This window comes from Pleurodeles waltl, chromosome 2_1, assembly GCF_031143425.1.
Source record: "Pleurodeles waltl isolate 20211129_DDA chromosome 2_1, aPleWal1.hap1.20221129, whole genome shotgun sequence".
In the NCBI taxonomy this organism is placed as follows: Eukaryota; Metazoa; Chordata; class Amphibia; order Caudata; family Salamandridae; genus Pleurodeles; species Pleurodeles waltl.
Genome location: NC_090438.1, coordinates 567,558,917 through 567,572,770, shown reverse-complemented (window position 1 = coordinate 567,572,770; position 13,854 = coordinate 567,558,917). Strand labels below are relative to the sequence as shown.

Here is a 13,854-nt window from a genome sequence, read left to right as displayed (position 1 = left end):
CACACTTGCACAGTAGTCTTTAGACGTTAGTCCTTGAAAAGTTACATCGTTCATATTCTGCTTTCAAGACTTTGCTTCTCATGAGCCATCATAACTGTTGCCTCCTCTCCTCCTGGTGAGAACCCCATCATCAGTTGTCTAATGCAAAACAAATGCCTGTTCACTAACTAACATAAGGATTCTGGGAAGTTACATCTGCAGCAAAAGAGAAGAAACATTTTGTGAAAAAAATATCGGTTAAACATTGAAGCAGGCCTTCCAATGTTAATGCATTACTTTCAGTTGACATGGCATCAACAGTGGGGCTTAATTAAATCAGCATTTATTTCACTCGTAGGCCTGTAATATTTAAGAATGAGTACCTACTACAAATTTGCATTTAATATATGTGCTAATTTAATGTAGACTTTTGCACATTCTTTTTTTTTTTTTTTTTTTATAAATAAATTTTTATTGATTTTGCATGAAAACAGTAATAAATACAAATCAACATGATGCCAACGGGCATTTAAACAATGATGGTCGAGTCCTAGGTCCCCCCCACACCTTGTTGATACATACAATATACAATCTTTAAACCTAAAAGCCTGCCGTGCCCTCCCACCTCCCCCATATCTTGTTATGCTTATTTAAGCAACCTCTGGCCTCATATATGTTTCTCACGCTGCGCACACCAATCCACCCCCGTCTCCACTTAATCAGTGTCGGCGCATTCTTTGCCTTCCATTCTGTCATTATATCCCTCTTGGCCACCAGGCATGCCACCCCTAAAAAGGTCCGGTCTGATCTTTGCAGCCCAATGTCACCCATGACCCCCAGGAGGAGGGGCACTGGCAACCTCTCCACCTCCTCCTGTAAGACCCCAGAAATCTCCTGCACAACCGCACCCCAGTAGGCCGCTATTATCGGGCATGCCCATACCATGTGGAAGAAGTCAGCTGTGGGGCTCCCACAACGTGTGCATTCCGCCGAGGAGCGGAGGCCCGCTCTGTGCAGTTTGTCGGGCGTGAGATATGCGGCATGCAGAAAGTAGGTTTGTATTAATCGGAGGCGAGTGGCCATTGTAAGAGAGCGCGGGGCCATCAGTGCTTCTGTCCAATCCATGTCCTCCATGGGACCCACCCAATCCTCCCACCTCTTGCGAAGTCCTCCCAGGGGGCCCGCCGCGACGGTAGTTAGGGTGCGATATATCTGGGAAACCCCTCCTCTGCCCAGGTTTCCCATCAGAGCCTTGGCTTCCATGGGGCTATGCTCGGGGATGATGTCCCCAGTCTGTACGTGGACTAGTAGGGCATGGCGCAACTGAAGATATCGGTAGAACTGTGTCTTGTTCAAGGCGTATTGTTTCTGGAGGTCCTGAAAGGACCGCATATGTGACCCTTCCCAGATATCACCCAGAGTGGAGATACCTATGTTGTCCCAGGTCTGAAGGCCCTCCAGGCCTGCCACATGTTCCAGCTGCCTCCCGTGCCATAGCGGGGTCTGTTGGGTAAGGCGTCCCCACCACCCCGTCACTTTCTGAGCCGTCCGCCATCCCTGTAGTACCACTTTGGTTACATCTGGGGTATCTCGAGGGATCGGATTCCCATAAAGGGTGCCGAAGATCTGTGGGTAGCCCATTGTTTGTAGTTCTAGTTTGTATGCGGGGTCTGACCAACCACCTACCACCCAGTCATTAATTACAAGTGTATGCATCGCTAGATAGTAGTATTGGATATTAGACATGCCTAAGCCCCCCTCGTATATGTCCCTCTGACATGTTTTAAGTGACAATCGTGCGCGAGTTCCGCCCCATATGAATTGGCGCGCTAAGGAATCCATCTCTCTGAACCATTTCGTGGGGACGGGAAGTGGGAAGTTCTGTAGGAGGTATAGGAGCCTGGGGAGGATCATCATCTTGTACAGCGCTATTCTGCCAAGTAGATTCAGGGGGAGCACCTTCCAGCGCAGGAGGTCGAGCTTGATTTTCTTTGTTAGTGGCGTGATATTAAGTTCCCACGCTAACTCGGGAAGAAGTGAGATATGTATTCCTAGGTATTTGAAGCTGTTTCTCCGAACTGGGATGTTTCGTTGCCAGTCTATACAGTCGCGAGAGCGGTGTAGGGGGACTAGCAGGGACTTGGCTGGGTTCAGGATCAGTCCGGAGGCTTCTGCGAAAAGTCTCAGGATTTCTAGGACGCGTGGGCCGCTTTTGGATGGGTTGGAGATATACAGGAGAACATCGTCTGCGTATAATGCCACTCGGTCTTCCGAACCGATGGGCCAGTGCCAGCCCTCAATCAATGGGTCGCTTCTCAGTAGTATCGCCAAGGGTTCTATTACTAGCGCAAAAAGTAGAGGGGATAGCGGGCATCCCTGTCGCGTTCCACGGCCAATGGGGAACGGGTCGGAGACTACTCCATTCACCCGGACTCGGGCAGTCGGATTAGAGTATAGGAGTTTCACTAATCCTCTGAATTTCGGTCCGAGCCCATTTTTATGCAGGACCTGTTCGAGGTAAGACCAATCCACCGTATCAAAGGCCTTTTCAAAATCAAGTAGAAGTAGTGCCAAGTATTTGTGTGACAGAGTTTTGCGGTGCGCCAAAGCCAGATGTAACCGCCTGATGCAGTGCCTGGTACTACGGGTAGGCATGAAGCCACATTGGTCAGGGTGAACCAGAGTGGGCATTACCTCTTTTAGTCTGGAGGCAAGGATCGAGGAGAGTACCTTAATTTCGACATTTAGGAGCGAGATGGGCCGGTACGCTGAGCAGTGTCGTGAAGGGGGCTGGGTTTTGGGGATCACCACAATTGTCGCTTGGTCAATCTCAGTGGGGAAGCGGCCTTGGTTTTCAGCTTCGTGGTACATGTTAAGTAGGTGGGGACCCAGGATGTCCCTGCATTTACTATATAGTTCTGCTGGGAAGCCGTCCGGGCCTGGGGTTTTGCCCGTTGCCAGGCTGGATATTGCACTGCCAATCTCTGCAAGGGTAATGGCCTCCTCCAATCTATTTCTTGCCTCTGGGGACACCCTCGGAAGGGTAATATCGTTTAGTAGTGGGGTCTCTCTCTCAATGGGGGGGCGTGGGTGCTTGGCATATAGACGCGTATAGTAGGAGGCGAAACTATGTGCAATTTCTGCAGATGTTTTAACAAGGGAGCCCGAGTCCTCTAGGATCTCGGGTATAATTCTGTCAGCCATGGGGCGGGTGGCTAGCCAGTGCAGCAGCTTCCCGTTTTTATCCCCCCATCCATATATTCGGGCTGCTGAGGCTCTCCACATGTGTTTGGCCGACTCCAGCATCATATGTTTGATATCCTCTCTCACCCTAGTCAGTCGCCTCATGGTAGAGGCCGAAGCCGAGTTTACATGCTGGCGTTCCAGTCTTAGGGCCTCTGTTTCCATTACAGAGATCTGGGAGTTCTGGTCTCGCTCACGGGACCGAAGAATGTATTTGGCGTGCCCTCTAAGAGTAGCCTTACAAGCGGCCCATATTATTCCCGGGGATTGAACCGAACCTACGTTAAGTTCAAAATATTGACTGAGGTGATTCCTGAGCTCCTGCGTGTAATCTTTATCCTGCAGGTGCCAAGCGTTCAGGCGCCACATAGGCCGCTTGGTGGGGTCTACTCCGCCTAGTCGGATACGTATTGGCGCATGGTCCGAGACCCCTCGGGGGAGAATCTCTGCCCCGGTGATGTTTAAGAAGTCCAGAGCGGGCATAAACACAAGGTCTATTCTGGATTGCGTCTGGTGGGCCGCGGACGTGTGCGTGTACTGGCGCTCTCTGGGGTGCCAGGTGCGCCACACCTCGCACAGGCCGAGGCTTTCCGCCCAATTGCTTAGGGCTGAAGCCCTCTGAGATCTATTGGTGGTGATTTCCCCAGATATGTCCAGAGTTGGGTCAAGGACCGCATTGAAGTCGCCTCCCAGTAGGGTGGTCCCTTGGGGAAGTCCTGAGGTCACTCGGTGGAGCGAAAGTAGGAAGGTGTCAAGCCCCGCTGGAGGGGCGTAGGCACATACAAGGTTTAACGGGTGCCCCTGAAGAGTCCCTGTGACTACTACGAATCTACCCTGTGGGTCGGACTGCGTGGCTGTGATCACCATGGGTAAAGATCGGTGTAGTAGGATAGCCACCCCTCTAGAGCCTCTGGAGAACCCTGCGTGGTATACTCTATCATATCTTCCTCGCGCGAGCATAGGGCATCTGGATCCCAGGAGATGGGTCTCCTGGAGGAGGACCACGGAGGGGGAATATCTACGGAGAGTGTGGAATACTGCTGATCTCTTGATCTTGTCTAATAGGCCATTTACATTCCAGGAAAGGACTTGGGTCATCGAGGGCCAAGCGTGAGGTGTGTAGGTGTTACGCAAGATTTAGTGTGCGGGTGTAAACCCAGGGACGACCATTTCAAACAATTTGGCGAAATCTTAAAGTTACAAACCAGGCTGACTAACTCGTAGCCCTTTAAACCCAACTCAAACTCCTCCCCCCCCTGAAACTCCCCCCCTCCCCATACTCCCACCCCGGAAGCATCTGTCGCCCAAAAACCCAACCAAAACCAGACAGCCAGCATTGCTGTCGTTGGGGTGGAGTGATGGACCCCTCCTTTCTTTCGGATCAATTGCAATTAGCGGTCGCAAAACGAGCATTCAACACCATACTTTAGAAGGTCTCCGGTGTCGTCAACGGCAGTCCCACCGGGGCCTGCCCGAGCACATCAGGAGCGGCCAGTCTCTTCCCGCGTCCAACGAGGGGGCCGCACACGACTTGTCAGCCGAGCACCGGAGATTGACTTAGGCGACCATCTTCTGTCACTAGGGCCGGTGTCTGAGGCCCCGGAAGAGCATCTGCTGTGATCTCAGTCTGTGAGCCTGAGTCTTGGGCCGTCTCGCCGTCCGCAGGAGTGTTCAGGTCTTTCCGCCTACCTTTCCGAGATCTGGTGCGTCGCCTGCTCCTCCGGGGCCCTTCTGAAGAGGGGGGTACGATACTAGGGGTTTTCCCGGCAGCCCCCGGGGGACCCCTCCGGGCCCGATGCCCTCCTCCGTCAGCCAGTCCCACGCCTCCTCAGGTGATTCGAAGAATTATGCTTTCCCAGCCATGAGAACTTTGAGGCGAGCAGGGAAGAGGAGCATGTACGAAAGTTGCATTGCCCTGAGTTTTTGCTTAACCTGCTCATACGACCTGTGGCGGGTTTGGACCTCTCTGGTGTAGTCCGGAAAAATTAGGATTTTGTGATTTTCCCATTGAAGATCTTCCAACCTCCTCGCTTCTTTAAGGATGTTGTCTCTGTCTTTAAAATTAAGAAATCGTGCGATCATTGGGCGCTTCGGGCCGCCCGGAGGGGGGCAACGTGCGAATGCCCTGTGGGCTCGTTCAACTGCGAACAGGGGCGAGAGGGATTGGTCCGGCATCCACGTTTTGATCCATCTCTCTAGGAACTCGGAGGCCTTGTCATCTTCTATACCCTCGGGGAAGCCGATAAAGCGTAAGTTGTTGCGTCTTGCCCGGTTTTCAGCATCCTCTGCACGGCGGTGAAGCTCGTTGGTTCGGGTCTGCAGTTGGGCCACTTTGATTTTGAGGTCAGACAAATCAGTATCATTCTGGGAAACTCGGGATTCCACCTCAGTGATTCGGTTTACTGCATTTCTAAGGTCTTGTCTGATGAGGCCCATATCCACTCGTACTTCTCCGATCTTGGTTTCTACTGCTGCCTGCAATGATTGAATAGCTTGGAGAATGGCGCTCACTCCGTCCAGGGTCGGACCCCCGCTGGCTGTGTCTCCCACTCCCCGCTGGCCCGTCGTCGTCGTGAACTGATCGATTTTTTTGTTGGGAGGGTGGAGGCTGTTTGTTCGCCTTGTCTTTTCCCATCGTGGTGCCCGGGGCGGGGGCCGGGTGTGTCACACTCCCCGTATTTATGTTTTCAAGCCCAGGTTTTCAATTTGTTTTCCGGTGTCTTTGACCAGGGAAGGTATCGCTGTGCCGCTCCGCGCAGGGACGGTGGGGTGTCACTGTCTCAGGGGCGTCGTCTGGACTAATTTACTCTCTCTTGGGGCCCTGTGGAAGCATCTTTTGCCGGTACCGTTGAAAGACCTGGTCGTTGGCTCCCATCCGGTAGCTCCCCTCCTCTCACCCTCTGCCTAGGCGAAAGGGACTCACCATAGATCCGGGCTCAAGTCTCACCACACCCAGGATCTGGTGTTTCCGTAAAGGGCCCCGTTTCGCCACACTCTGGCCTCTACTTCTCAGATCTGTCTCGACAAGGATCAATTGTCTATAGTTCGAGGCCTTAAAGTTCAGACTGTTTTGGGGTATGTGTCTCCACTTCTCGGATCCTGGTCTGCTACCAGCTCTTGGTGTGGGCCTTGGCAAACCCCCTCCGGACGGAGATCTGAATGGGGTCCGGAGGTGGGCCACTGCCTGTCCCCTTCACCGTAACAATGACAGGGGAGGGGGGGGTTTCACGACTCGTCGACCCCCTCTCCTTCCTTCTCCTCCACTCCTGGGCCCCGGGTAGTGTCTTCGTCCTCCCGGGCGGACCGGCCCGACCTCCAGTCGAGTCCCGACCCCCCGCGTGGCCCCAGCCCCTATTACGTACCAGGATGGGGTTGCGGGGGGAACAAGCAGCGGCGGCGGTCTTCCCGTTCTCGCCCGGCCGCTTCACTTCCGTCTCGCGGGCCAGGCAGGATGGATGGGGGGTCCAGGCCTCCCGGCCTGCACCCGCAGGTCAATGCATAGGGTGGGGCCGCTCACCTGGTGCCTTCTTCCTCGGCCGCCCGGCCACAGGGATCCGCCGCCGGGGCCCGGTCCAGGCCCCCCCAGGGACTCTCTCCGTTCTTTCAGCCTGCTGCGCACGCCATCAGCTCAGCTATCGGCCTGGCCTCGGCCCAGCCGGGCGCGTCGCGGTCGCCATCTTGTTTTCCCTTCCCGGGATCGGCCCGATCTCCGCGCGGGCATAAAATGCAGGATCTCCGTTTTTTTTTGCCGTGCGCGACCCCCGCGAGACCCAGGGTCACAGGGGTGTCCGAAACGGCGTCTTTCAGCTCCCTTGGACCGCGCTAACTATGGGCGGATGACGGAGGGGTCCAGAGCACTCTCAGAGTGCGACCGCCATCTTGACGCCCGAAGCCACACCCCCAGACTTTTGCACATTCTTAATAAGTTTTTTTTATCTTTGCAAATAAAATTTGCTGTTGCAGTACTTACCTAAGAGACATGGCCTACCATAGAGAGCCCCACGAAATGGTCAGCTTTGAATCTGCTATTGGTTGGTGTATTCTGAAGTGATACAGGACTCTTATTCTCTACCACATGATATGCCCTTCTCTTCCAGTTATGTTGCCTCTTGCCACAATAAGACATTACTTTTCCCACACCCTGTTTGAGCTTCCAACTGTAACTCTTTGACACTTTTAGCTTGTCTCTTGTTTTAATCTTCTCAGTTTTTCCCCCCTCTAGTTCTTTCTACTTTCTTCTACACCTCTAAATGACATTCAACAAGAATTTTGCACATTGAAATATTTTCATGGGGGCCCCATCGCGTTTTGCTGCTACAAACTTCTAGATGCCTAAATAGACTATTCTGCAACCGCTAGCCATTGAAGTGTTAGTTCGAATGGAGATCAACGCTTCAATCTCCTGAAAATACATTCAGCTACATCTTGAGCTCAAACAATACTCTCTGAGGCACCTCCATGGATTAAAGATAAGCTTCTTTGCTGCTGCCTACCACCTATGTGTTTCATGAGCTGAAATAACAGACATCTATGAATGAACTAATAAAAAGCTGTCAAATAACTGTGAAGTGGCTTCTTGGCTGTGCAAACACCATATATACATACATTGAACGACTTAGGAACTTATACTGCCTCAACACAAATGCCACAATTTGAACTTGCCACCTAGTGTATAGAAACAACCTGTGTTGCTGTAGATACACATGCATTGCATACTCCTGCCATGTAATGTTGGGTCTGGATGTGTGCAAATGGTTTTTCTTCCAAGAACTCTTTTGAATCACAAGGTAGAGTGACTCTTCCTCGACTCCATTCTTTTCTTTCCACCATCTGGTTCAGGCGTGTGCTCTGAGGTGACACCATTGTGATGCTGTTTTTGGTTCATGGTAACTTCTCTTTCGTCTGTATAGTCTTTGATCGCGTTTCTCTTTTCTCTCGCATATTGACGTTCTGCTAGATTTCGATCGAGCAGAATCTCATTCGACCATGTCCCCTCCGGGACCTTGCCCTTTGTGCCAAATTCCCATCTCCATTGGGTCTCTCAAGAATGCCCTACTGGTGATGGAACTTTGTCCTTCTGTTATCATCATCGCTGCCATGTAAACTACCCCGGACTGGCTTACATTAGGTCTGCAACCTCTGCCAATCGCCAGCGAAGCAGAGCGAGAACAACATCCTCAGCCATTGGAGGCAGAGGAAGATGATTTCTCCATGGGGGACATTTCCAGATCTCATTTGAAGATCGATCTGGAGGTGGAAGACCACCCCCTCACTCAACAGTCTGTGAGTACTTTATCCCCTCCCCCCGAGCAAAGAAAGGCTCTCAGTCCAATGCTGCCTTCCAGTCATGTTCAGCACCATGCAACTGGTTGAGCCGCACCATCCTGCTACGGATCGGCGCTGAAAAGATTTTCCAAGCCAGGTGCCTCCGCCCCAGCAGCTTCAGTAAAGGACCGCCTCTGCATTGAGCTGACCCTTAGCACCGAGCCGACAACTAGCATCTACTTCTTCTGTTTTGACACCGAGCGGGCCTTCATCAACTAAACAAACAAATGTTGGGTCCTAGCATTTTGAAGCTGTAAGATTCTAGTGCACCAGTCAATCCCATCCTCTGCCAACTACAACAACAGTAGGATTCGAGACAAAAGCAGATTGTTTTACATCCTCATATGGGTTGTATTGTTGCACGCCCATAATCTGCTGCTGTTCTACCAACCAAGAGATAGTTGTTGCTCCAAGAAGCCTTGGACACTCCAATCCTCGCAAAAACACACAAAAAGGCTGATATGGCTACCAGCCCTTTACCTCTCGCAGCATCACCACCACCCATCCAAAATCCTTTGCCTTTGCTCTCCCCACCTCACGCTTCAGGGGATCCACTTGACATTTCACCTCAGGAGTCTCCACACTCTGACATAGCTGGCCATGGCTTTGGGAGAACACTTTTGCCATCCCTCCACAGGATGATCTGTGGGATAACTAGGACATAGAGCCACCAGGGAACATGAACCCTGATCTATAACCTACCCCGTCACCTTCTGATGACTACATCATACCAGGAACTCATTGTTAGGGCTGCTTCCTTCCTTCCGTCAAGTAGAACTACTTAAGAAGCCCTTAGAGGAGGGTTTTCTTTTTTAAGCACTTTCATCCACTTGCTGTGCCACCCACCATCTATCAGTGCTTAATGACATGCTCAAACATACTACAGACATCTTTAAAGACCCTAATAGAGCCAGGATTATAACACCCAGAGGGGAGAAAAAGTGTAAGGCCTCCTCATCTGACCCCATATATATATTTGGTGTCAACTTCCACCGGACCCCTTAGTCATTACCCCTGCTGGTAAGAGGGCAAACTCCCACGCCAGTGGAGACGCCCCACCACCCGATAAGGAAAGCAAAATAATTGATGCTGTGGGTTAAAGGGTTGCAGGGCAATCCTCTAGCCATTGGCAAACTCCATTGGCCTATTTGCAAGATTTGACCTAACAGAGGATGTCTACAGGATTTTCTATCCACATGGCAAAACATTACCTCAGAGCAGTAGTTGTTGGATATTATCCAACATGGTTATTTCTTGGAGCTCATTTCCACACCTTACAACATTCCACCTCGCAGACACAGGCGATCACTAGAACATCAAACATTACAAAAAGAGGGGGGTCAAACCCCTCCCATTAAAGGAGCTATAGAACCCATCCCCAAACATCAGAAAGGTACAGGAGTGAACTCACTATGCTTCCTCATAAAAAATTAAAAAAAAAAACAAAAAAAGGGTCCCTCAGGCTCATTATGGACCTCAGGCCCTAAACAAATAAATCTTATCAGAGCTCTTTCACGTGGTAACCCTTCAGGATGTCATTCGCTTCTGCCTCAAGGCGACTTTGTCTGCACTAGGCCTAAAGGACACTTGTGTCTACATTCCAGTACACCTGGCACATTGTCAATATCTCAAGTTTGTAGTAGGCAGAAGGCACTACCAATTCAGAGTCCTCCACTTTGGAGTGACTACCTCACCTAGTTTATTCACCAAGTACCTGGCAATGGTAGCTGCTCACCTACGAAGACAGGGTGTCCATGTATTTCCCATATCTGGACGAGTGACAATAAATCAACTCCACTAATTAGGTTTCATCATCAATGCCAAAAGGTTCCACCTCCAACCACAGCATATCCATCCCTGCCTAGGATCTATTCTCAAAGCAGAAATAGGCCTAGCCTATCCCAACCAAGTAAGGAGCCAGTGTTTTCAGACATTTTTCTCCATGTTCCAAACAATTTCACAGCTTTCAGTCAGGACAGTGATGCATGTCTTAGGCATGATGGCCTTCTGCATTGTTATAATACCTCACGCACGGCTACACTTGTGTCTGTTATTTTAAAAGCGGTGTCATACAGAGGGTCACGGGGATGATCTAGTGTTGATCGTCCACCTGGCTGATCACTCTCTGCAGTGATAGAACACCAAGCACCTGTCCACATGGACTCTCCAGCCCTGGTTCACAGCTCTTCTCGACTTTTCAGTAGTGCCCCACAAGAAGCTCCCGAACAGGCCTGGCCTTCTCACGCAGTTCCATGGAGAAATGTGGCATCCAGATCCCAAATCTCTCAACCTAGCAATTTGCTCCTGAGGTCATAGAATTTGGATACCCTAGTCTTCTCCTGAGTGCCTGCAGACCCACTATTCGGGCATGCTATGAAGCCAAATGGAAAAGATTTGTCTACTACTGTCACTCCAAACAGATTCTACAAGTACAGAATATTGTCTGTTACTTGCTCCATTTACAGTTATCTGGCCTAGCCTTCACTTCCATACGGTTACATTTAGCGGTAGTAACTGCCTATCTTCAAAATAGGCAAACACATTTCTCTTTTCAAAATACCAGTGATTAAGGCCCTCATGGAAGGTCTCAAAAGGGTAATTGCACCCTTAATCCCCTCTGCTCCCTTCATGGATTGTTAGCATTGTCCTTGCACGACTCGTGAGCCCTCCTTTTGAGTCCGGTCATACTTGCCCCCTTCAATTTCTCTCTTGGAAAGTGGCATTTATGATTGCTGTTACCTCACTCCGATGTGTTAATGAGCTTCAGGCATTAACTTGAGAAGAACCCTTCTTCCAACTTCATAGAAACAGGGGTGTCCTCCGCACCAACCACAAATTTCTTCCAAAGGTAGTCTCTCATTTCCACAATCGACTTACCTGTTTTTTCCACAACCAGATCCTGTTGTGGAAAAGGCCCTCCATACATTAGATGTTAAAAGAGCCCTTATGTACTACATTGACAGGACAAAAACTTTTAGACACTCAACAACTTTTTGTTGCTTTCTCACATGTCATAAAGGAAAGGCCATATCCGAACCAGGTCAGATGGATCGTTAAATGCATTCTAACTTGTAAAGTCAATGCTAAAGGAACTTTACCTGCACATCCTAGAAGACACTCTACTTGAAAGAAAGGAGTGGCTATGGCCTTCCTAGGGAGCATTCCAGCAGCTGACAAATGTAAGGCAGTTACCGGATATGCACCACACACTTTCACTAACCACTACTTTGTGGACGTTCTAGCATGCCAACAAGCTAATAATGGGTAAGGCAGTGTTACGTACACTTTTCAATGCAACTGCAACACCCACAGATTAGGCACCATTTTTGGGGAGGACTTCTTCAGTCTATGCAAAGCGTGTGTATTTACATCCACTTATGCCTCAAACGGAAGATGTTACTTTACCTGTAAACATCTGTTCGTGGCATATAGTGCTGTAGATTCACATGCACCCATCCTCCTCCCTGGACACCTGTGGCTTTTACAGTTTTTCTCCTCTTACTTCTTTTCCTCTTATGCTGGGACATCTCTTTACTTATCATTTTGTTGCACACTCCACCCTCGCCCGCCTTGCGGGGAAACAATCTAACAACGGAGTTGATGCCCGTGCACATTAGCATCAAGAGGAGGAGACACCATACCTCGTGACTCAAAAGAGTTCTTCGAGGAAAAACAAAGTGCACACATCCGGACCCAACACTAGATGGCAAAGAAAATGCAAAGCATGTGCATCTACAGCACTACATACCACGCACAGATGCTTACAGTGTAAGTAACATTTTCCTTAATTTTACCCAATCCTTCTAACAATCTTCAACAATAGTGTCTCGAATATTCTTTTGATGACTGCTTGCGTTTTAGGAGTTTTTGTAACATCACTCGTACATGGCCCCTTTAGAATAATAATAATAATGATGTACAGCAGTGTACCTTTCATAATGTCCCATACTAGGAATTCTGTCAGGCAGACCATACTTGGTACATCAAAAAAGAAGCACTAAAGTAAATAGGTGTAACTAAATAGCCTAATGCCAGCATAGGATACAAGGATGCTGCATAGCAAATTACTATTATGGAAAAGATGCCACTTAAATCTGGCAGTGTTTCCCCCTAACAAATTACTGAGTTGAAATCTATTCTAGAAAGACTTGATGTTAGGATGGCTACTTTTTCAGTGACGCTATGAAAATACTGAATTTGCTGCCTTGTATGTTCAGTGGTGGAGAGGACACACCAGAAAGCCAAAATGTTCTGTAAATGAATGTACTTGAACATTAACGACCACAACTGCGCACACACAAGAAGATAATCTCATGATTCCTGACAGGGGCTTCTCATTATGTAGGGCCTGCTCCCATCTCGCCTAGATAATGGTTCTTGGAGGCCTCCCAGATCAACCAGTCTCCTTAAACTTAAAACACAGTGGCAATATTGGTAAAAGGAGGCATGAAGAGCAACTGCAAATCTTTTCTTCTCATCAATCTATATCCACTGCCTCCTGTCTAAAAAGAGAATTTATTTTATTCTATACCTTGCTTTTGGTACACACCAGCATACCTTAACTACAAATTTGATTTTCCTTTAGGATGCAGATAGCATGACAGTATTTGATCAACTATACCGCAAAAATTAAAAATATGAAAAAAAACAAACCCCCATAACTAAAGATTTGCTTGCAGGGCTTCCTGCATATGAGAATGGATTGCAGAACAGAAAAACTGAGAGAAGCTGCTTGATAAGCTTTTAAGACACCCTTCTAAATGCATCTGTTTAAAACCTTCATCACTACCCTTTTTCTGGGGTTCTGTGTCGGTTTACCATATTGTTGTGTTTGAATGCACTTCATGTTACAATGCAAAGAACAATGATACATTGCTGTAAATCAGAACATAAGTAGCTCATGCAACTCATTTGTGGGCAATTGTATCACAGCCACTGAGGTTTCTATCCCCCATTGGCTAACTTCATATTATTGCTATATTCCATGTGAAGGTTACATCTCTCCGGTGCACCTTCCTCTGTGATTGATATTTCTATTTATCTCTAGCATTCAGTTGGGAGACATTGTTTTATAAGATACACTTTTACGTATTTCCTTGTTTGCAGGAGCCATACATAGATTCCTGACTAGAGTGCGTGGGAACTTCTAAATTTTAAAATCATGAACAACTGTTTATTTGGGGATGTTGGTTACAATGGGATTTGGATTTCAGCAGATGGGATATTCTTTAACAATGTGACGGAGCAACCTATCCGCCGAGTTCTAAATCAGGCCAGAGTCTTTTTGGAATGTTTCCTGTACTTACT

General features: G+C 48.9%; 1 protein-coding gene across 2 annotated transcripts in view; it reads left to right on the top strand.

Moving 5' to 3' along the window:
* TRANK1 (tetratricopeptide repeat and ankyrin repeat containing 1) overlaps positions 1-13,854 on the top strand; it is a 931,136-nt gene that overhangs the window by 138,760 nt on the left and 778,522 nt on the right. The gene's annotated exons all lie outside the window — the stretch shown is intronic.